Source organism: Chrysoperla carnea, chromosome 5 (genome assembly GCF_905475395.1).
Source record: "Chrysoperla carnea chromosome 5, inChrCarn1.1, whole genome shotgun sequence".
In the NCBI taxonomy this organism is placed as follows: domain Eukaryota; kingdom Metazoa; phylum Arthropoda; class Insecta; order Neuroptera; family Chrysopidae; genus Chrysoperla; species Chrysoperla carnea.
The window spans coordinates 68,868,642-68,894,121 of NC_058341.1; the positions used below are offsets into that span (position 1 = coordinate 68,868,642).

The 25,480-nt window shown below is 29.7% G+C and overlaps 1 long non-coding RNA gene across 1 annotated transcript; it reads left to right on the plus strand.

Moving 5' to 3' along the window:
• The first annotated feature begins 138 nt into the window (after positions 1-138).
• On the plus strand, positions 139-19,638 carry LOC123300816. The gene is made up of 3 exons (XR_006535406.1): positions 139-191; positions 10,072-10,076; positions 19,623-19,638. It is a non-coding gene; the product is annotated as an uncharacterized LOC123300816 (long non-coding RNA).
• Positions 19,639-25,480: the final 5,842 nt, after the last annotated feature.

Here is a 25,480-nt window from a genome sequence, read left to right on the forward strand (position 1 = left end):
TATGTATTAATATAGGAATATCAAAGTGAATATTATTTTAAGATATTCTCTTTAAGAAGCAGCTTACAGTTCGCGAACGAATCTCCCGGATACCTATGGATGCATGTGTTCGACAGCATTGTGCCATTTCTAACAAGCTCGTCGGCTTCACAATTTCCTGGAATGCCTCTGTGTTGCGGTACTCATACGAGGTTTAAATTCATTTGTTCTACCAGCTCATTTAAGGACGTGCGGCACTTCTGTGCTACCTTTGAGGTAAGATAGACTGCAGCTAAGATGTTCAGTCTTACACATTCACATACCTCATGAATAGCCATCACTTCCGCTCCATACACGCTACAGTGATCCGGCAGCCGAAATGATAGACGCAGATAAAGATTTTCAGAGAAGATAACATAACTCACCCTCTTCTCTAACTTAGATGGGTCGGTATAAAACGGTTCCCTTTGGCTTAACCAGGTTCTCAATCTAATTTTGTCTGGAGGGGATCTTTACCAATAACGTGTTCTTTACTAAGAACGTGTTCTTAATATCCAGTCCAGGGTGAGACTACATTTCGCCTGGGAGCTGCATCTGCTGCGCATTTCTCTCCAAAGATTTCAGTTGGCAGGAGGCGCAGAATTACCTCCGGTGCTTTGGATGGGGTTGTCCATAGACATCCCGAGATTAGTATAGATGCTATCCTGACAACTGCATGGAAATTTTTTTTTGTCAACCTGATAAAAGCGTGTTAATAATAAAATGTTGCATCTTTAATAATTTAACAGAAAGTTATTGGTCTTGGACGTAAAGAGGAAATACATAACGGTAATTAAATATTTGTTCTTATGATGTCTCTTCTCTATAAATTTCTATTTATATTATTCATAATACAAACAGATAGATATGAATATATAAATAAAAAAAATAAAGAAAACTTCATTATCCTTTTTAGAGAGTTAATCCGTTATTCCAATGCATATCCTTTAGTTCAGAACAAACATACAAATAACAAACATTACTTGTTATAACATTACTTTACTATACAACATTGAAAATGCATTTAACATGCAGATACGGTTTACTTGTGTGTATTTGTAGAGAGTGCTTGCTGGATGTGTATACAAAGAGAGCTACACTTGCTTCTGTAAAAATTGTTTTAAAAACTTTATCTTTGTATTTATTTCATAGATATATAGTTTTTAGTTTTATAATCCTTTTTAGTGAATATTATGTATAGTGGATTTCTTATAAATTGAATATGAAGTAGTTTGGAAACATTTAGACAGTAACATTGTGAAAGAGGCCCAGAAGAGAGAAAAGAGAATAAATAACGCCTGGTTCTGATAGTGTATCATGACTACTGCAGGAGCTGTTACAGTGAGGAGGAGGAAGAAACGATGTCTCATTTTCTCTTTCACTGCCCAGCTCTTACCACGAGGAGGTGGACTCACTTGAGCCAGCTTTTCTTTGACGATCTTTCCTGTTCCTAAACAACTTCAAATGGTTCAGGGAATAGTGGCCAGGGATGGGCCAACCCTCTTTCGGTATCACAAAGTACGCTTTGGTCTAAGTGCGCCCCATTCCAGGACAGCCACTCTAACCTTACCTAACCTATCCGTTCACCTCAGAAAATTAGAGATTGCTAAATCAGGGATTTAACATTATTGGATATTTACTTCGTAATTTTTTGAAAGCTTTGTCACCAAGACCTCAACCAAGAACGCTTGGAATAATAAATTTAAAGATTGATCAACGAAATTAAGCTACAATTATGCAATATTGTCAAAGAAAGTTCGTTAAAAGTTACATATGTGCCAGCAAAGCCTTGATTTGGAGTTGTATCTAATCCCTACATATTATAAATGTGAAAATGTGTTCGTATTTTGTTTCTATGTTACGCTTTCACGCAAAAACTACTTGATGGATTTGAATGAAACTTTGGCAATGATCTGTTTCAACCAAGGTTATCAGACATACTTTTACATTTTAAAAAAAGTTGAAAACTGACTATCTTATACATATATTTTCCCTGTGTAAAACAATCGAAGGAGGTTTCAATCATACTATTGGTGTAGAGGTTTCGATCACACTTTTTTAACAGAAAGTGTTATCATACCTCGAATTCCAATTCAAATGAGTTCAATTTCCAATCAAGCTGTTATATATTTGGTTACCATTAACAAAGCGCTAGGAAAAACATCGAAAATATCAGTAGTGCATTTGTAAAAGCCATGCTTTCCCCATGGCCAATGCAACACACGCGAACATTTTGGGTTATTCTCAAGAGGAATTAATTTATTAAACAAAATTATCATATTATTTCATTTACTTTCAATGATCTTTGTCAGTTATTTATAACGACCTAAACGCCAGTGAAACCGCTGGTTAAAGTTTGTAGACTACAAGTGCCTAAATTAAACTGCTTATATTGAACAACTCTAAGATCCGAATTAGGGTCAACCTTCACTCATCTGCTTACCGAATGAAAGTTATTTTTTATGAAATATAAAATGTTAACAAATATCCCTGCAATGGGTTGCCTAAGAAAATGTGGTCAAGAGTACTTTTGTTCCAAGAGAAATTTCAAAGATATAACGTAGTAGTGATTACGTTCGAAACGAAAATAGTGATTACGTTCACCTGTTAATTCATTGACTCGCATATCTCAATAAGGATAATATTATTGCAAATAAGTTTTGATATTTTTATTAAAAGTAGTCCGTGACCATATTTTTTTTTGGCAACTCTATAGAGAAACTTGTTAATATTTTATATATCTTAAGAAATAACTTTCATTCGGTAAACAGATGGATGATTCTCGACACTAATTCGGATCTTTACTACAAAGAAACAATCCTGATATGTTTTTGGTGTTGGTAGATACTGGACCATTCATTAATTACGTAAACATGATTTTGAAGATTTTTGACTACCCCCTTCTCCGCACGTATTCAATCTCGTTTTTCCGAATAATAAAACGTTGTTAGAAAAAAATCAGTTACACGAAAACTCACAGTTTGACGTAAAATAATGACTTTTATCATTAGAAGATAATTTAGGTTTTATATACTCTTTCATTGCTATCAATATAGATTATTTTCATATTATTAATATCAGAGTACTGCTCATTATGTCTAATATTAAATTTCAACTCATAAAATATTATGTGGGAATGGGTGTAAACCACCCCTCCAAAACGCTTACGTCATTAATGAATTGCTCCTTAGTTGTGAAAATATTTTAAGATGATAGATTAGCTGTGAAAACTTATATTTAAGATAAAAAGTTATAACTCGGACACACACAAAAAATTGAAAAAAAAGAAACAGTAAATTATTTATAAATTAATCGTAATAATGAACAGACAAGAAACTCTGCATCCAAAAGTCCATTTTCATATCTATGGCACGCCATTTTACTATTTAATAGACTAATTTTTTATCGAGAAAAAAATTAATTAATTATTTTTTTCAATCAGAAATTTTATATTTTATATTTTATATTTTGTAAAATAAATCCTAGTAAAAGAGAGATTGATATAAGATAAGATGAGAAAAGAGAGATGAGAATTAAAATTATGTTATCATCATAATAAAAATGTATTATTATTATGATGATACATAATAATAAATCAGTTAATTTTATTTGAATTAGATTAAAAAAAATGATTGAATTAAAATTATGTACATAATGGAAATAGAGAATTAAAATTATGTACATAATAAAAATGATTTAATTAAAATTATGTACATAATGGAAATATAGCGCACGCCGTTTTACTATTTAATATGAATTAAAATTATGTACATAATAAAAATGATTGAATTAAAATTATGTACATAATAAAAATGATTGAATTAAAATTATGTACATAATGAAAATGATTATTATTATGATGTTAACATAATAATAATGTATTATTATTACGATCATTTTTTTTCGGACATTAAATAGTAAAATGGCGTGCCATAATATCAGTCAAATTCTGTTTCAAGAGCGGCTTTTTTCAATTGTCTACGCATAAGTTTTACTGACTTAGAACTCTAGCATCATCCGAGTGACCGTAAAAGAAACGAATTTGCGCGCAGTTTGGAAACAATTAAAAAATTTCTAGCTCAGTTTTACTAGATGCCCAAACAAATTTATGAAAAAAAACCCTTCATAAATAACTAAGACCTCACTAATAATATAAATATCAACTAGAAGCAAATATACCAGATAAAAAAATTGTAAAAATAATTAATATAGTATTTCAAAATGTTCACAACCGATTTTTCACCGATATTTCGCATGTTAGCAATCAAATTAATTAAGCGCGCAATATCCGCACATATTCAGGCAACTATTGAAGAAAATTTCAAGCACAGAAACGTTTATAAAAAAGCACGCGTATATGCGCTATTGGAATTTAAAGAAAAACGGCTTTTTGTCGATAAAAGCGATGTTTTGTCCAAACTTTTCAATAGTTTTGAATTTTGCAAAAACTCTATTCTTGGGTATATTAGGGACTGATTTTTCAATGAAGATCGTTAAAAATTTTTTTTTTTCAAAGAGATACGGGCGTTTAAAAAAAATACGATTTTTAACAATCTTTTTTCAATAAATTTTTTGACATTTAACTGGGCTAACTTTTTTTGATTCAAAGCGTATTTTTTTAAATAACCTAAACAAACTGTTTTCTACCAACTTTGGCAGCCGTTTTGAATGCGTTTCCACACTTTAAAAGTGTAAAAAATAGTGGATTGAATTCTACGGAAAATTTCCGCTTTTTACATGTATTGATTTGCTGTATCTCAAAAATTTAAAATTGTACTCAAAATAGATAGACTAGTCTATAATGCAAGTACTATATTTTTTTAAATTAGTAATTTAGATAATTACCAAAATCTTACAATTTTATGGAATTATTGAAAGATATGAAACACAAGGTAACTATGCGATGCGACAATTTTTTTCTCTTGAATTTATGAATTTCGTGTTAAAAAACACTTAAAATAATGACTCAAATTCTCAGAAAAAAAAATCAACAACTATTATTTAAAACTATTTTCATGTATACAAAACTTTTTCTACGACGTATAATTACATAAACACAAACCTGATCATTCATTCAAAAAGTACAAAATAATATTGTAATCCTTATAGTTTTATAAAACTTTAAAAAAAACATTCAAAACATTAAAATAAATACATATTTATGTGCCATTTATAAACTATTTTCGTATTTTTATAAACCACACTATGATGTTTTAATAAATTTTGTTTGTGATGTTCTAAGCAAACTGTGCAAACTTAATTCATCCAACTATTGGTCTGGTTAAAAAAATACAGATATTATTAAAAGTAACATAAATGTAAAATAAGCATCAAAATGAAATGACAATTTTATCCTCTTTATTATTACTCCAAGCAAAATAGAATTTATCTTCTGTAAATGGGAAAAACATAACAAGAAGTACCCTCCTCATGCTTTTAATCTCTGTTCTTAGAATTTTATCGATGTGGTAGAACCCTTCTGAAAATGGCACAAACAAACCAAGAAGTACACTCCTCATTTTTCTAATCCCTGTTCTTACAATTTTATTGATGTGGTAGAACCCTTCTGAAAATGCCTAAAACATACCAAGAAGTACCCTCCTCACGTTTCTAATCTCTGCTCTTAGAATTTTATCGATGTAGTAGAACCCTTCTGAAAATGGAAAAAACATGCCAAGAAGTATCCTCCTCATTTTTCTAAGCTCTGTTCTTTGCTGTTTTCAACTAGCTGCTATCATTGAATTTCTTCATTGTCATCCGTTCTCATTTTATTTTTTCGATTAATAACATCTTTTATTATAATAATATCAATGTATACGCAGGAAACTGGACAAGGCAGTGTTTAATTATTCTACCACAATTATTATTTTGGTAACGTTTCAATCTTTTTATTAGATCTTCATCAGATAAATCAACAAAACACATGCTAAGTAGTATACAATATAATAACAACTACAATTATAATTGGATAAGGTTACGCTGGAAATCATATACGTACAAATATACGTCAATAACGTACATTTATTTTGATATACGATTCAATGAATTACCGCAGATAATCGTAATTACTATTATAAACCTACTTAAATATATGTAAAGAGTCAACAAAAACAGACTGGCAACACAGCTGCCCCATATTTCCTTACGCTTTTAGACAAGCCAGCCAATGAGAAAAATTTGCCCTTGATATTTTTACTAAAGAAAGTCTTGACTTCATTTCCTTAGGCAGCCATTGTAGGGATATTTGTTACCATTTTATATGTCATGAAAAAAAAATTTCATTCAGAAAGCAGATGGGTGAAGATTTTTTTTTTCATATCTTAGATAATTCCTTCAAGAATATATTTTAATTTTGTAATCTTGCAAAAAATAGTACTTAAAAAATTTTACGGGGAACCCCCAATTCTTTAATAAAAAAATCTTCAAATAAATTTGAAATTATTGGCTCTTGATTCATACAATTAAAGAATATTAGCGGAATCATTCAAAAATACATTAAAAAAAAGTCATATAATTATATAATATAAAAATAGCCGAACAAATGTTTATAAATCTTGTACTTTAATAATAATATTTAATCAATACTATAATTTTTCTTTTTTAATGGTCTATAAATTCTAGTTTAAGAAAAAATTTTGAAATTGTTGCTTTAATGCTGTTAAGTCCAAATACGTATTTTATTGAATTTCCCTAAAAATAAATATTTAGTAGGACATAAATATATTTGATTTCTTTATTTAAATAAATTGCATTCTTCAAAATCAATTGCAGAAAATCTTGCAAAAAGATAGACCTAATTTTGCATTTGTACTTCTAACTCCACTATCGCGTACAATTAACAATTTACCTTGTAGATTATTAGTTGTATAATATGGATATTTACAATTTATAAAATACAAAAATTTTTAATTTTGTAACAATATCCCTAAGAATTGGCAAAAATCAATTGCATAGAAACGAAAGTGAAATACGGCTTATAGTCTACAGTAAAGAGGTGGGTATGATTCCGTGACTAACACGCTCACGAAACTTCGTGAGTGGCTTCATTTAAGTGTAACCTACAACATTTTTACTTACAAAAACTTTGGAAATGGGGGCATTAATAAATAAAACATATAGTCGTTAATCTGACGTAGGTCTGAGAAAACTGCTCATGAAGTATGTAGGCCAGTATGTACATTTAATTTTACTTATATTTATTAAACAATTGTGTAAAAATTAGCCGATTGTTCATAAATTTTTATACCCCCGTTTTTCCGATATATTATGGTTGGAGGTCACACCAAACGGCCCAATATTTTTGTAGGCCACTATTATTCTCTCTTATTATATTCGTTTATCTTGCATTCAAGAAAAAAGCAACCGGTTGCTCATATTTTTTCAATAGGTCATTTAATTGACATGTTTCCCGTCATCCCCATATTGAAAACGCCCCAATTTTAAAGTTTTCGTCAATGTAAATATTGTAGGTTACACTGAAATGAAGCCATTCACGAAGTTCCGTAAGTGTGTTAATCACGAAACTATTTTACTCTCTGAATTACTCTCTGTACTGTAGACTATTAATTTAATACCTACGAAAAATTTTACTTTTGAATCACCATCAGTTTGTCCAACACTAGTTATAATAATAATAATAATAATAAAAAACTATCTTTCATTCAACCGGATAAATAAAGTTATTCTCCATATTAAGAAAAACCGGAAATAAATAAAATATGTTGTATATTATTTTATTATTGTTTCGAGTCCAACCATATAGTCCATGTGTGTGTGTATATTCGTAGACCAAATGCGTTGCGAAGTTACGAAAAGTTTTTCCGTTGTGTGATAGCTTGCATATGTGTAGAAGATAATATTAAAAGTTAAATCAAACATTATTGTTTTTATATCAAATTTATTACTATTCTTAATAAAAAAAAGAGAAAATAATTCGCTATCAAAAAACCATCATCATTTTACAGGGTGCAGGAACAAAACAAGAATGTAGAACCATGCGCGCCGGGAGGGCTGTTTTGAAGGAAAATAAATAATCAAAGAAAAATATTAAAAATTCATTATTTTCGTCTTCTCTTTTCCACCTCAGTAAATACGCTCAATTCTTCAATAAAATCACTTTTGTTCTTTTTGTCACATTCCACGATTTGCATGCATATAATAAAAAAGGCCACACATAACACTTTAGCACCCAAGTTCTTTTGGAATTTTTTTTGTTTTTGCCAGTAACGACTTGAATTTATTAAAATCTTTCTTTTCGAGGGTCAAACGCATCTTGATCTTATGTGCACATCTACCGTCTTCACCTATAATAGATCCGAGGTGTATACATTTGGTACACTAATTCCACCATAGTTTTATGAAATCTTAATTTGCATTATTTTTGTGTTTTCTTATTATCATGTACTTTCTCTTACTTGTTTATATCTAGAAATAGTTTGAAAAGCTTTCAAAAACTTGAATATTTTAGACATTTTCCCAAAAATAAATGAAATCGTGTTTTTTAAGGTAATTATTAAAATTTTCGGAAATTGGTATGCTTTGAACTTTGGTTACGAATATCTAAATAATCTCTTAAACGCTAACAGTAATCTTATAAACAAAAGAACCAATTTTGTAGATAAGTTAATTTTCTTCAAATTATGATATGCCCATTATATGAGTTTTATTAATTAACGAGTTATAAATTAAGAAGGCCTTCCTATTAATATTAATATCTCATATTTAGAGATAATTTTCTAGAGATGTATAGCAACTCTTTTTTCGGTATCGAAAGTAAAGGAAAATAGTTTGATTTGACCCACCCAAGTGTAGATGCAGATACACTTCCCAGAATTTAATTATGGTGGCGCCCGTGTGTAGAGGAAAACGAGTTATTTAGAGCCATACAATTCCCCCCCCCCACCACTTTTTTGGTGGCGGTAATGTGGTTTGATTGACCTAAGAATTTATGTTCAAATTTTCATATAATCAAGGTATATTGTCAATGTATTATTGATCGTGTGCATGGAAATTTTGACAAATTTTAACATGTACAAAATATTAATTAGATGCAAAGTAATGCACACTAAAATATTTTTACCTTAACAATTGGATTGTCAGCTCGTGATACAAAAAACAATTAATTTTTTACAGTCTGCCAATGATAGAAATCATATATATACTCAATGTCACAAAAAATGCTCGTTTTAAAACATTCTAAGTGTTACTATTATAACATAACATATGATGCGTACGCTTAGAATGTTTTAACTGTGGCACTTTTTCTGACAGTGAGTGTACATCTACAAGCAACAGAAAAATGTATAATGAAACATGCATAACGAATTAATATGCAGTGAGTGTACATCTACAAGCAACAGAAAAATGTATAATGAAACATGCATAACGAATTAATATGCATATTGTTGTAAAACAAAGAGAACATATTAAAGTCTGCCATTCATTTTTATAAAAAAGTATGATTGTTCCATACACAAAAAATTTATTGTGCAGACGATTTAATCGTGTACAAACTTTAAAATAACAAAATTTAATTTGGTAGTAAAAATTTTTTACTACCAAATATTGGTTATGTTAAAGTTTGTACACCAGAAAACCGTCTGCTAATAAATTTTATGTGTATTGAACAGTCTCACCTTTTACTGGAATAAATGGCAGACTGTGAAAAGTTGTTCTGTTTGTTTTACAAACAAATATTAATTTTTAACTCTGCATTAATTCATCATGCACATTAGTATCTACATTTTTCTGTTGCTTGTGGTTGTATATATGTCCTCTATCATTAGCAAACTGTTAAAGATTGATTATGTTAATCTGTAATTAGCTGACAGTCTAAATTCAAATTCAAAATTTGAGGAAGCGAATATCAAGCAAGAAATATATAAATATACTTCATTTACATACAAGTTGGTTCTATTAACAAGTAGTTTGTCCCTTTAACGTATTTAACGACCAAAAAACCTATTAGATGACAATTTGAAGTCAAAATAAGAATTTAAAAAAATTTTGGATTACATCAGCCTCTCGCTGGGCCTTATTTCCTACAATGATTAGGTTAAGTTTGGTGACTATTCCTTGGGGTCCTATAAACACGTTCAAAAAGTTTTGTTAAAATCGGTGCGGTTTCCCAACTTTTCCAATGCACCCCATGAAACCATGGTAATTCGTAAGTCTACACCAGCTAATTTTAAACTCTGACCTTGTGCTTTATCCATAGCCATCGCAAAGCAACATTTTACTGAAAATGGCAAACGCTTAAATGATAGTCCGATGGAATCAGAGCGATTCTCGGAATGAATGCACTTTCACCCTCATCAACGACATTATTGGTGCACCAATTTTTAGATGAAGAATATGAGATGGTATACCTGGTGGGTTGAGTGTGTGTAGAAACTCGACAGAATGGTGAACAGTATCTTCTACCTCTAGGACTGGATCTACAGACTTAAAAACTACAGAAAATACGTTGGGATAGGAATTCCGTAAAATCATCTTTGTCGACGTCTATGCCACGAAAGAGGTAAGTATGCGAAATTTGAAGTTAATTGGACCGATAGTTTCGGAAATTTCGTAATGAGTCAGCCAGTGGTATATCGCTTATATATACAACGTGTTCTATTATTAACTGCAGAAAACCTAACTTTTCAAAATAAGCTCATCAAGAGCAATAAAAAAACTATTTTCCAAATTTCGATCTGAGCCTTAATTTGGGAGCTACAGGTATGACAAAAATTGATAAATTTGATTATTCATTGGCTGTCATTCGATAACCAGTAGCCAATGATAATCAGAAGATATTAGTAAATTTTTTTTAAATAATATTCAACTGAGGTAGGGATTTTTAGAAAAATTAACATGATTTGATTATATTATTTTGCAAAAACATTAAATTATTGTACTTAAACAAACAAACTATGGTTTGAATATAACACTGTATATTGATCATAAATTAGATGTTTATTAAAACTTTAAGAAAATATTAATTGTTTGTTATTTCTAAGCAATACAAACTTTGGAATCAATTGAAACTTCTTACGTTAATAAAATTTCTTGTTAGTCAAACCTCGCTATTATGTATTAAGTAATTTTCTTCTCGCTCCAAGAATATTTTATTTACCTTTTAATATTCTTAGCTCAAGAAAAAATTTTACAAGCAATTCAAGAATTTGTTAAAGAAATAATTTCATGTGTGTACGGTCTATAGACACAGTAATGCAAAATCCAGCATCTTATACGATTCAGCTTTTATTCTCACTTACTTCTGCTATAATATTATGTTCTTTTGTTTTTCTACGAAACATATATTTCAGTATTGGGCGGAGTATATTCACATATTTCATTTATTTCTAACACATTTCTAAATGTGACATGGACCTTTTTTCTCGAAAATCGTTTATCTTTTTAATTTCTATCTCATCCATTTTATCGAAGCAACTATTTGTTTTATAAAAATTGTGTAAAATATTGTCTAAACTAACTTCAATGATACAACTCCAACGTACGTTTACAAAAAGTCTGTCATACAGACATAAATATTTTTTTCTTCTTGTTGCAGGTAGACGAAGAATTTTCCGATTGATATTTCTTATAATTCATAATAATATTTTTTATACAAGTATTGCTAAAACACATTTATTTATAAAATTTATTGTTAATAATTGTTTTTATACTTATTTAGTCATAAAAACCAAATCTTTAAAAATCCATGAATATATAATTTTTATTTATCTGATTTAAATACGCTGCGCTGTACTTGAATATTTCATATTTCAGTCAATTTTGAAGCTACAAAGTCCAAAAAGAGATGAAATTATGCAAAATTTCTTCAGCTGAAACCTTTTTTTTTCATTTGATGCATAGTTTTTTATTTTAATAGGGTATTCCACTATTTTTGAAAAGGTACTTCAAAATATTGATTTTGGTAATAAAAAGCCACCAAAAATTTATTTCGGAAAAATACACACGCTTTCTGGCCAAAAACTTCAATTACATTTTAAACCTTTTTTAAACTGTCAAAAACCTAAATGGCCGAGCCGTCTAAGGCGTTTCTTGACTGTTTGTCCATTTAGACTTAGGCTGCGGGTTCAAAGCCAGGCAGCAGCAGTGGAACAATTTATAATTAATGGGAGTGCAGATTTGATCACATTGTCGTCGCTTGGATAAGAACGAAGTAACCGACTCCACCCACGCCAAATTGTAATTGTAAATATGTTTGTAATTAAAATAAATAAAGATTAACAAATAATGAAGTGGGTATCCTCTGCTATAGGCGTATATGTCAGAAAAACGGAGGTTAAACCCCATTATTATTATTTATGATTATTAAACTGTCAAAAACGCGGGCAACCAATTTGATGATGTAATATGGGTATCTCTATACGAAATAACACAAATAAGTTTGGAAAATATATTCATAGACATCTGATTATAATAAATATAAATACTTATCATTATTATTATTATTATTATTATAATGAGGATTTACCTCCGTTTTCTGACATATACGCCCATAACAGAGGCCACCCACACCATTATTTGTTAATATTTATTTATTTTACATTTATATTACATTATTTTTACATTTCATGATGTGTCGGCTACTTCGTTCTTATCCAAGCGACGACAATGTGATCAATGCTACCGTCCCCGTTAATTGTAATTGTTCATACTGCCGCTGCCTGGATTCGAACCCGCATCATAATTCTAAGTAGACGAACGGTCGAAGTCTAACGCTCAGCCACCTAGGCTCATAAATATAAATACTTATTATCTATGTATATATTATACTCAGCTGTCTACACTGAACTAACTGATAGTCTATGACTCATACCGTTATGACATCACAGCAGGGCTTACCTGCGTTTTAGGTCACGTGATATACAGTTTAAAAATTACGATTTTTTATTTTAATATTTTAAAAGAAAAATTTACTTTTATGACTCGAAATCAGAATATTCAACCGACCAAGCTTAGGAACTATTCAAATCTTACTACACATATCAATCACCCTGTTAGATCGTTAAAAAATTGTTTTATATTCTGAATTTTCTGTGAAAACCAATTCAGTTTTGTTTTATGCCTTGTAGTTTCAATTCAAAAACAGGGAACATTTAAGGATTATATAACAGTAGGTTGAAACTGCTACATCTGGACACTGAAAAGGGGTTTGCTATAAATGTACCTATCCATACTAGCATTAAAGTCACAAAATTTTCACAAAAAATTTTACCTATAATTCAAAAAGCTGTATCTCATGGAATAAATTTTCTTGGTTTCAAATTGTGTATCATCTGAAATAATCATAGCACCGAATGTTTTCATATAACTTGAAAACTTAAACTGCCTTCCTTAAAGCTCTTATATATTGTTTTTTTTAATTTTTGTTTAAGGCATTTATCAATAAAATTGATTTTAGTTTGGGAGCATACAACTAAATAAAAACACTTTGTAACACATTTTTGGTGTTAATTCTTAGTAAATACTCTTTCAAGTATTTTCCCAAATTAGGTTTGTAAAAATATTTGTATAAAACTGCAACTACCTTTTTTAAGTGAAATTAAAAGTAAAAAAAAGGATCATAAATTCTTACGCAAAAATAATTTTGATAAAAGATGTGATTTGATGAATGAACAAAAAATAAAAAATTTCTCGTATCAAGTATAAATAAATTGGTGAACATAAAAATTAATTTAATTTCTGAAAAGAATTTTTAATAAATATAATAACGAGAAACTTCTCGTTTAAATTTATATTTAGAAAAACATGCAATAGACAAGAATAATCATTTAAAGATATATGTTTTGCCCGATGGCACGCGTTATAAAATCAACATTGTAATATTAAATTTTAACTCCATAAGGTCGTCCAAGACTTGTTGTGTGAAATAAATATATCAAATATTCTTACAGCAACAGATAGAAAAGAGAAGATTTTTAATTTTTGTTCATCTCTATTGTGGCAGCTTCATCAGTGCTCTTGGTGTACTGTTTATCTCAAGTTTTATGCTTGCTCACCTTGCATTGGTCTGCAATGCTGCTATTTTGCGTATAAGAGTCTTTGGAAAGAAGGTCACACTTCACCTTCAATTTTACTTTGTCCCCAACGAAATGTGTCTTTCTTATAATTAAAAAATTAAATTATGATTTAGAGGCCAAAAATCGATTTATTTTCAAACAGCAAATTTAAACATTACTTTCGAAGATATGAAAGAATAAACGGCAGATGTGAAAGAACCACCGCACATGGGATAAAATTCGTAAATAATAAAATTTTTATTTGCAAAAGACTTCTACAACAAAAGTATATACAAAGTGTCCAGAAAGAAAGTGTTTTTGACTGTTGACCTTTTTATCTTACCTTACCATTTTCTGTATATAAATGATTGCGGTGCTTTACGAATTGTGAAGGAACTTTTTGGTTGGAATTTCAATGTAGATTTTCTCTACTGTCTGTAGTTATTTGAGACACCCTTATATGTAACAACAATTTAAAGTGAAGTCATCGTTAATTTTCAACCAGTTTTCCGTCTCGTCTAATTTATACAAATCATAATAATCGTATTCCGCATCATAAAATAAATTTAAAAAATAACAAAATTTCATACAGTTCACGAATTAAAATATTTTCATAACATCCACTAGTCTATGAAATTATAATTGGCACGGTTGTATGGCGTAAAAAATAAAGAAAACAAAAATATAACAAAGTTATGGCTCCGTATAAATCAAATCAGCGGATCTATCTGATTTTGAACAAAAAACACAAACTTAGCCTAGTAAAAATGTCAATAACGAAAATATTTATAATAATGTCAATGAGATAAAAAAAAAAGACAATAAAAGAGATTCCCTTTTTTCTCGAAATACCTAGACCACTATTCAACCGCATTGTTAAGAATATCTCAACCGAATCTTTTGTCTAATGTAAAAATAACAACCGAGATAATATTATTTCAAGCCTGAAATAAAGTTGTTGAGCATTGAGCCCAGTGGCGTGCACAAAGTTTTTAGACAGGGTAGGCAGAAATTTTTAAAAGCTACTATATAATAAAAAATATTGCTTGTTGGTTTTGGTTCTTCGTTATGGTGAGTAAATAATGATGTAGGTATTTGTAATCACAAATATTCAAAGATTGGCTGATCTTTAAAGATTATAATTAAAAATAGCAGTAAAAAGATGGTGGTGAGAGTATACTGATTTTTCCCAAAGGCATGATACTTAATGAAATCTTCTGAGTGTTTTTCAGATTGATCGTGTTTTTTGCGGTCATAGAAAAATTATGAACATTGTTGTAACCGGTATCGTTCCAGATGGTTTTATTGTTGGCAAATAGTAGTCAAGGGAAACAAAACAACCGATTTAGAGTTTGCAATCTGCTGAGACTTTATCTTTAGTTTGTATGAAATGAAAATCTGGTGTACAACGACCTTTCACGATCACTTGTTTTTTATCATCGACAGATAGTTTTGAAAACGCATAATTTTTTTTCTATACAAACATAATCTGAACTAGTGAATATCATTCATTTTTTTCTCTATTATCAACGTTAAACAAACAAACTAAAACAATCAATATTCGACTCGACTCAGTATAAAAGCAATGATACTAAATCGGTATAAATTATAGAGATCAACTCACAACTGATCAATCAAATACTTAATACTTATGCGTTTTTATGTGTGGCTAAAACCAGCTTTGCAGTAATTTTTCCAAAGTGAAATGTCTTTATTTCCTGGATTATTTAAGCTTTCCCAAATTAGTCCTTATAACCTTTTTGTTTTTGGTGCTATGAAGTACCAGCTATATATAAGTACCAGCTCTAGCAATAACCGTTCGATTATTTGACACGACTCTTGGTTTTTGGAAAGATTAAGTCACATTTTTCTAAAATGATTGTTTTAAAAATTTTGATGTAGAGACGATAGATGTTGGGTTTTCAATATGACGAGAGTTTGAAATAAATCTTTGAAGTGATTCTGATTATCAAACCTAGAATAACGTAGAGTCAATGCACCAAGCTAAAGTTAAATTCCATTATTATTACATAAATCATTTTATATAAATTATTATATGAAATATGTTATAAGAGTTAAAGTAAATCCGATTGTAAATTTTTCCATTTTTTAGAATATAAAACTAACGGTGATTGTTTTCACATTTTAAGCCACTATTTAATAACTCGTCAGCCCTCGTGTCAACCGTTCGGTTATCTTTAGTCACGTGGTGAGAGACTTGCTCACACATTCTGAACATGCGTCAAACATTTCGAGCGTTAAATATTCTTTAAGTTTGTAAATCATAGCTTCTATATGATTTTACATAAACTATTTTTTTATTACACTACTAACTAATTAAAAATAGTTTGATTACGTGATTAATGAATGATGTTTGAGAGTGAAAATATAAGAGCAGAGAAATAATGTAAATAACTAAATTCATTTAAAATAATTTCACTATATTTCTATCACAAGTTTTTGTTCCTTACCGCACGTTATAATTTGTTTGCTGGTTGGGAGGTAAAACCAAAAAATGTGCAACAATCTAAAACGACCCAAAAATCCGACAATGTGTTACCTAGGAAACTAAAACTTTTTTAATCGATTCAGCTTGCCATGAATTTTGAGAATATTTGGAAAATAATTTACAATCTGTCAATTTATATTTTTTGTCCAAAGTTTATGTTTTTCATTAAAAAAAAAAAAAAGGTTGCAAGTTATCGGAAGAAGTTAAACATAATAGAGATAATTTAAAGTAAGAACAAGAAAATTTTATGTTATGTCATGATAAATATCTTTCCCAAGCCAAATAAAGGTAATGTACGCACATATTGGGTTGACTACTAAATCAGGAGTATATGTTTTTTTTAAAACTAATATTACAATTAATTCATAAAGTATAGAGTCAAAGTAGCTATATTATTTAATTCTTTAAACGATAAAACAACTTCTTAAATTTGACTTCTTAAATTAATACTTTACATTTTTAGTATTACCAATGCAAACAGTTTCGTGAGCGAAAAAAAAAACGAAAACATTTACAAGAAACTAATTACACTAAACCTGTAAGGTAGCAGTACCACAAAACTAATATTTATAATAGTTACAATATATTACTTACATACAGTTATTTGTGTTTTCAAATAATTTTTATCTTGTTGTGTATTTTTCATTTTCTTGGAATCGTTTTTTTTTACAACAAATCGACTACAAGTCACACTGAATTTTAAAGAAATAGACAGAAGAAAAAAGCAAATTGATCTCACAAAATTGAACATGTGCATGAGAAAATATTCAAACCAGTAGGCGCTAAAAAAAGTAGGCGCTACATTTATAATATACGAAGATATAAAAGGAACATAGTTCCAACTGGGTGCATACGACACCTCTCGTTTTTTTTTTTTTTTTTTTTTTTTTTTTTTTTTTTTAATTAAATGAGTACGTTTTATATTAAACAAACGAAAGTACAAAAACTTAATTGAAGTAAATATTTTTTTGCTTACACCATTACTTTCGTGATGAAAAATTCCTTGGGAGGATTTGAAAAAAATAATAAATATTCATAATTCAAAAATAGATAAAATTGTATGAAGGTAGAAAAAGCTTCAACCACATATACCATTTGAAAAATAAAAGTTATTTATTTTTTAAATGGAGCGTGAGAAAAAAGCCACACTCATAGCGCGAGTGTTGGCAGGTTAAGCAAATGGTTAAGTACTATTTTCTGTACTAATTTTACCATTAAAAACGTTAAATTTTTCACTGGTATAGAAAATCAACAGAAAAAAGAAGATTATCTATAACTTCGGATGAATACAGAAAAACAACGGCGGCAATGATTCCGCCAAAGATGTAAAATCATAATATTATATAAATTCAACAAAAATCGAAAATTTGCATTTGTTACAAAATTTTATCAGTCAAAGTGGAAACAGTCAGTGCTGTAATAGATACTTTTAAATTGTAAGTACATATACTTAGAGTAAAATGTATCTGGATATCGATGCATACATTTTTTTTAATGCATCTAGATTTCAGCATGGATTAAGAGCCAGACCAAACAAAATTCGTTAAATTTACTAAAGGTGATTTGACAATTGGTTATATTAGTTGTGTACACACACATACTGCGGTCAGTCAAGCGAACGATAGAACATTGATCAGATTTATTTTATCGAAACGGTTATGTTTTACGTAGCACTTAAACAAATTTACTAAAGCTGAAAATTGTTATGCAGATTGTATATTGCATATAAATAACAGTTATGACACTCAGTCCGGGATCGATCCAATTTGCCCAAAATTGGGTCATGTTCAGAAATTGAAAATCAGATTCGGTCTTGTAACGCTACCTTATGCCCGACGGCGAAACTGCCAAATTTATGCGGTCCGGACAAATTTACCTGTAATGGCCCGGAGAGATATTTATATGTGGTCCGAATTATGATATTACCATCTGGTCGGGATTGGTACATTACCATCTGACTCGATTCTAGTCAACTAATATGCGCCACTGTTTGGGAACACCCTTATCAGGACAGGAATGGCCTTTAACTGGATCAGGTTTGGAGAGGAAAAACGGATTCAGTCAGAATAGATTTTTAATGCTACGTTATGTCCGCGGAATTGGTAAATTTATCCGACCCTAACCAGTTTAGCTGTAACAGCTCGGATTGAATTAATTCTAACTGGTACGGATTGGTACAGTACCGTCTCTTCCGAGTCTGGTAATTTTATGCGCGGCCCTGTTTCATCTCTTGGGCTGGAAATTATCATAGCGCAACTTTTCAAAGATCTTTGTGTTAGCTTGTAACAATATATGCATGCTATTGAAAGTAAAATATGTCAATTTTTATTGCCAAAAAAGTCCTCCAAAAATGAATATTTTTTTTGGAGCAGTTGTTTGTGTTTTTTTATTAGTTTGTTAAATAATGTAATCAATGTAACAACTGCAATCAATAGTTTACACTTAGATTTAGACTTTTGAACCTTGCACAAATTGTTTCTGAATACTTACTCTAGCAAAAAAAAAAAACAAAAAAACAAAAAAAAATCGTAATGAATCTCCTTAACGGTTGCATTCAAAATTCATTGATGAAGTTAGATGATTTTTCTTAAGCAAACCAAAAATCTTAGCTACACATTATAAATTAGTCGAACAGCCAATAGATTAATATTTTCTATACGCTTATCTAAAAACGCAATCAAATTGATACCAATTCTACTAATAATTTCAAATTAAAACATTTATTTACATAGGCAAGTACAATATCACATATGTATTGTAAGATGTCGTCGTTTAATATGGAACTCATTTCCATTTCATTTCCGTGCATAACATTGGCCATTTACGTATAGTTATGCGAATATATTATAACAACTATATGTATTTTCTAAAAGCATGGTTCGAGATGTTCAGAGGCTGAATGCAAGGTGAATGAACGTGCATTAAGAATGATTTAAAAGTTTCACCAATCTAAAAATATTACCATTTTTGATGTCTACAACATGTTCGCGTAATATTCAATTTTTTATAATCAAACTTTATTTGAAAATATGTAAGATATGTAAGAAGCAAAAAGTATTTTACCCATTTCCCTTAAATTTTAGTAAATCAAATGAAAATAATTAAACGATATTATTTGCGTTTTTTGAAAATTGTTGAATTTGGATTTTGATATAATTATGATATTTATATTATATAATAATTCAAAAGTTTGTTACATCATAATTAACGATGTTGATTAATCTAATAATATAACTGAAAATGAAAAATAATTGCATTGCAAATGTTAAATATTTATATGTTTAATACTAATAATTACTATCGGACGTTACTATTTAACACTAATTACTACTAACTTTAAATTATCTGTATTCCTTGGGTTCGAAAGGGGTTCAGTTTTTTATCCTAGACTCCTTCGGGTAATTAAAAATTCGATTCTACTGAACTGATATGAGATAGAGTAACATATTAAATTTAAAAGTTCCTTGTAAAGAAACAAACGACTTTTGTTTGAAACATTTTTTTGTAAAATCGAACGAGTATACGAGAATTTTTTATCACATTTAAATCTGTCACCTCCGAAATTGCGCCAAGAAAGTACTTAAGCATAACATGACTTGCAAAAACTCATTTATTTATTTTTTTTTGGTCTTATTTAAATATATTGCTCCCAATATTTCACCGAGAAAGTACTTAAGCTTAAAATCATCCAAAAAGTGTAATCTATGGTCAAGTATTTATCGTCAAAACTGTGCTCTAGAAGGTATATTTGAATCATTTTTTCGAAATATAGATTTGCGAGAATATAAAAATATAATATTCCTGTCAATTTTTGGATCCAACATTGAAATTTTCTCTATATTCTAGAAACCACCCCTAAAAATCCGTTTTGACCAAACAGATTTCAAAATTCTAAGGCATTTTTCATCTATATATATAAAATGCTTTGTCCTGAATGATTGACTGACGGATCATTACACAGCCTAAACCGCTGATCGTAGAGACTTGAAATTTGGAGGATATATTCTTTGTATGGCGTAGGCATCCGATAAAGAATGCTTAGGAATAAGGATTTTCCGAAATTATTCGCCTAAGGGGTTAAAGAGGGGATTTGAATTTTTGCATATGGAAGACCCATGTTAATAATATTATAGACAAATATAGATAAACGATTGCATGTTTGTCGTGTTACTATAGTTTTTTTTTAATTCACTCTGGTTTATATTACAGAGAATTTTAAATATTGTTCTCACAAGCGGTATGTGGGGAATTCTTATTTATAAAGTGAAAGTCTGAAACTATATTTTATATTTTAAAAAGCAATCCAATAACTTCGAATATAAAAGAATATTTAGAGGAACTGAATGAACTTATAAAAGAAGTCAATACACTTAACCAAATGTACATTATCAAGTCTATGTTACTTATGATTAGAAACCTAAATATTAAAATGAAACAAGCAACAACTAACTCGCAAGCTACCTATGAATTCTTAACGCAATTTAATGATGGCCAGAAATAATTCCCTAAACAATCTAAAAATTGCCCATTGGAATGCAAATGGCCTTTTAAATAAATGGTCAGAACTCAAAAATTTTATACATAAAAACGACTTGATGTTAATTAATGAAGTTCGTGCAGCACAAAAATATCAATTCAAATTAAGCGGTCAATTAAAAACTGGACTTACCTGACCTGGTCCCCGCGCCGGTGTAGGTATCTTGATATTAGTTAAAAACAACATTAAAAATAGTTCAGTAAACTAAAATTTTAACTTCACATCCTTAGAAGCAATTGGAGTAAAAGTAGAAAATAGCTTAGCAATAATATATATATATATATGCCAGGCCGGTTATCAATGGTAGAGTTAATGTAATTAATATCGTGGATCTTGATGAGCTCATGAACTGTGCCCCTAAAATCATAGCAATAGGCGACTTTAATGAAAAAAACCAAACTTGGGGCTGCCTAGCCTCTAATAGAAGTGGACGCGCAATTCATGAATACATTAATAATAAACATCTAACCGTAATAGCACCGAAATGATGTAGATTTTGCATTAGTCAAAAACTACAATTCCATTACAAACATAGAAACACTTAATGAACTAGATTCCGATCACCTTCCAGTCTTTCTTGAACTGGGTGCTGCCAATCACATAAGCCACAGTCAACGCTACGTTACTGACTATAAAAACTCTAACTGGCAACTTTACGGATCTATTACAAGAGATAATCTCAAAATTAATAGTAAACTTAAAACAAAAACAGATGTTGAAGACTCAATCGGGCAATTAGAAAAAATCATCATTTCAGCACAAAATATATCTATTCCGAAAATACCTGTAAAGCCATACAAAACTATATTACTTAGAAACATCAAGGTCTAATACGGATTAGAAACGCGATCAGACGTAAATATCAAAGAACAAAACTGGAATACTATAAACTAATAAAAAATACACTAACCAATATTTTTAATAAATTAAAAAATTTAACTGTAAGAGATAACTCGATTTGGAAAACAGCAAAATCATTAACTAAAAAAGGACACTATGACACCGACACTTAATGGACCAAACGGGCCAGTCTTTACTGATAAAAAAGCCAATGTACTTGCTGAAAACTTTGTACATCATCTGACTGAAAATTTTGGAGATGACGATACAGAAAACTTAGTAAATCATACATACACAGAAATTAAAAGTGAACACATAGATATTAATGATGATGAACTAACAAGCCCTAATGAAGTTCTCAAAGTTATAAACAAGACAAAACCAAGAAAACCACCTGGACCTGACAGGATACAAAACATATAATTAAAAATCTACCAAGAAAAGGTATTGTCCAGATCATGTATGTATTCAATACCTGCATGAAAATGTCATACTTCCCAATTGCTTGGAAAAAAGCAAATGTGTTGGCATTTCCCAAGCCCAAAAAGGACAAATCGTCCCCTCAAAATTATAGACCAATTAGCCTTCTCCTAACGCTAAGTAAAATCTTTGAAATTATCATTTACAACAGAATGAAAAAATATGAATCTCAAAATAAAAATATGCGGGAAGAGCAATTTGGCTTTCGAGAGAAAAGAAGTACAGTCCATCAGCTTGCGCGATGGCATATAGGATTAAGTCACAAATTAAAAGCAGTAGGCTTACCAACATATATCGTTGAGTTTTTGCAAAGCTACTTAAAAAACCGTAGATTCAGTGTCATAGTTAACTCGAGAAGACAGTAGGAGCCCCTCAAGGATCAACTCTGGGTCCTCAGTTATTCTCATATTACATAAACGATCTTCAAATCGACAATGACACAAAAACGATGACATGAAACTTTAAATAACTTTATCAAATACTATATAAAGTGGAAAATAAAAATAAATGCGGCAAAAACTAAATGCATAGTTTTTAGTCACAAAAAAAAAATAAATAAGATTAAGAGAACAAGACCTTTCCATTAAAATAGATAATGAACTGATTAAACCTAAAAATAATGTTAAGTACCTAGGAGTTATTCTAGATAAAAAACTAAAATATAACGAACACGTAACAAAAGCCTGTAACCAAGCCTTTAGTATAAGAAATCTATTATTTCCACTTATAAATAAAAAAAGCAAATTATCTGTCAAAAATAAATTAATATTATACAAAGCTTTAATAAAACCCATTCTATTGTACGCAACACCAATCTGGAACAATGCATCAAAAACACTTATTACAAAAATACAAACAGTACAAAACAAAACACTCAGACTAATAGCGGACGCCAAACCTGGTGAAGCTAATGACCAAGTAGTAGCAAATTAGATATTTAAGACATTAAAGAAGACATTTATTTACAAACTCAAAAATTTTATGAAATTAGTGTTAAGCAACATAAAGTTTTGAAAGATTTAGGTATTCTAAACAGGGACAATGCATTCAAAATCAAATACAAATTACCGCACTCACTTTTCACTGGGATAACCATTGTACATAAAATAGTTATAAGTCTAATTTTAAGCATTAATGTAAATAATAATTTTAAAAGATATTTTAAAAGTAAATAATTTATGAGATTTTTTTTTTAATTTTTACCCCAAACAATTCATCAACTAAACAAATGAAAATATAAATATCAATTGTTTGAGCCATTTCAAAATGCGCGGTATTATTTTATGTCTAATAGTGTTTTTCGTTGTTATTACATTGGTATTGCATACCACTAACCAATGTACAAGCACATCTGACTCGGCTTGTATTAAATACCGATGCATTTTAATTTATATAACCGAGCGGTCAACAAGTGGCCACTGGTTGACCGCTCGGTTCCTTCATAATGTAATTTTTTTAAATCGGATTCAAACTCTAATTTCTGGAGGAGAATCATATTCTCTCCAAACTAATTTCGAATAAATTAAGAGTGTTTTTTTCATATAATTCCATATTTTTCGTCTTTGCGTAATTCACATTTCAAATTTAACGGTTTTCGGTAATGATATTATTGAGTGCTACCACGTGTAATATTTCAACATTAAATTCAAGTTTTAAAATAACAGTGTAACAATATTAAGGCAATGTGCCTTTTGGATGTTATTGGCAAATTTTGAGTGCATGGGTTTTTTTTTGTATGGTCGAAGTTGTCAGCGTGGTGCTGTGTTTAACGTTGCACGAGGCATGAGGTTTGATTGACCCTAAACTTCTCCCCTTTACAACTTCTTTCCCGAACAAACATCATCGTACTAAACCTTTTGGCCATCAAAAACACGTAAGTACTAATTTCATTTTTCATACAGTCCATTAAGTTAGTCAGTCTCATTTTTACTCGGGCTATGCCCCTACATTTTTGGTGACTTCGAACCGAATTTTCGACCATGTTGGTCATTTCAAGAGAAATAATCGAATCCACAAGTGGATCACTTCATAAATAATTTCGATTAACATCGAAATTCATTCATCACATCATTCAAAATTTGTCAAAAATCTGCCATCTTAATTGGCATTTAATCATAAAATTTCAAATTTCTATTATTCTAAGCAGACAAAAGATGTCACTCTGTTGACAATTTACAATTACAAAATTGGTTTGGCTGTTTGGTATTTTACAAGCGCTAAAAATATTCAATTTCAAGATATTTACTTTTTTTTGCAACTGTCAAAGTTTTAAACAGCATTTATGTAAGTACAAATAGGAATTGTTTATTAATTTCACTAGTCAATTCAAAAATTTATTTAATTAAATCGCATATGATTTAGTGTTTTTCAACATTTAAGTGATTTCATTAGTTTCAACTTCATTTATTCAAAAGCTAAATGCATTGATTTGGTACACTGTTTGTCAATTTCAATCAAGTTCATTTTTATAATTAATTTTTTTTTCGCTGAATATTTAAATTTTGATTTGTTGGGTGTTCATTAAATTTCTCTTATCTCTCATTCACTCGTTCCCTTATTTTTTTCTAAGTGTTGTTTTACGACATGTTAAAACCAATTTGAATTGTTACCTCACCAGTACTGAATGTCCGGGTAATTGCTTGCTGATTTATTTAATTTAGTATTTATTCAAAATTTTCAACTCATTAATGAGTGTCCGGGTAATCGCTTTCTGATTTATCTAATTTAGTGTATTTATTCTAAATTTTCAAGTTCAGTGGTTCTGTAGTTCGATTGAGATTATTAACTCATTTGTCGTTGATAATATTTCAATTATTTAAATTCATCGTTCTTTCAAGTCAATCAACTGTTTATTTGATTTCAAATCTTTATTCGTTGTCGCAATTATGGTAGAAGTTAGCGACAGTTTACTAGAATATGGCGAAAGCATGGAAGCGGTGAAGGAAAACCTTATCCTTCTTCGTGAACGTACTTTTGCTCAAGTAAAGTCTATTCATGACATAGTCAAAAATCTTTCGCAAGATGATTTCTTGCAATGCGAATAACATTTCAAAAGGATACCATCGTTTATTGAAAATCCTAAAA